This window comes from Myotis davidii, unplaced genomic scaffold (genome assembly GCF_000327345.1).
Source record: "Myotis davidii unplaced genomic scaffold, ASM32734v1 scaffold937, whole genome shotgun sequence".
Taxonomy (NCBI): domain Eukaryota; kingdom Metazoa; phylum Chordata; class Mammalia; order Chiroptera; family Vespertilionidae; genus Myotis; species Myotis davidii.
Window position 1 is genome coordinate 925,349 of NW_006288252.1, and position 299 is coordinate 925,647.

A 299-nucleotide genomic window follows, 5' to 3' on the forward strand; every position below is an offset into this window, starting at 1 on the left:
GGTGGCGCCGGCAGCCCTGGGCGCGGTGAGCACTCATCTCAGGAGACGGGAGAGGAAGTCCTGGAGGGCTTCTCGGCTGTGGTGCTGAGGGGGAGGAGCCAAAGCTCCGCTGCCACGAGGGTCTCTCTGTGCCGTCCCAGCCAGAGCCCTCACCACGTGGCCACCGAGCTCGGAGTGTGGCTGACGTGGCAGAGGCTGTTTTTATTTTATTTTAACCAACTTAAGCTGAAGTGTGAATAGCCCCGTGCGGCCAGCGCGTGACGCTGGGTGTGCCGGACACCTGCTCCTGGCCTCGTGCT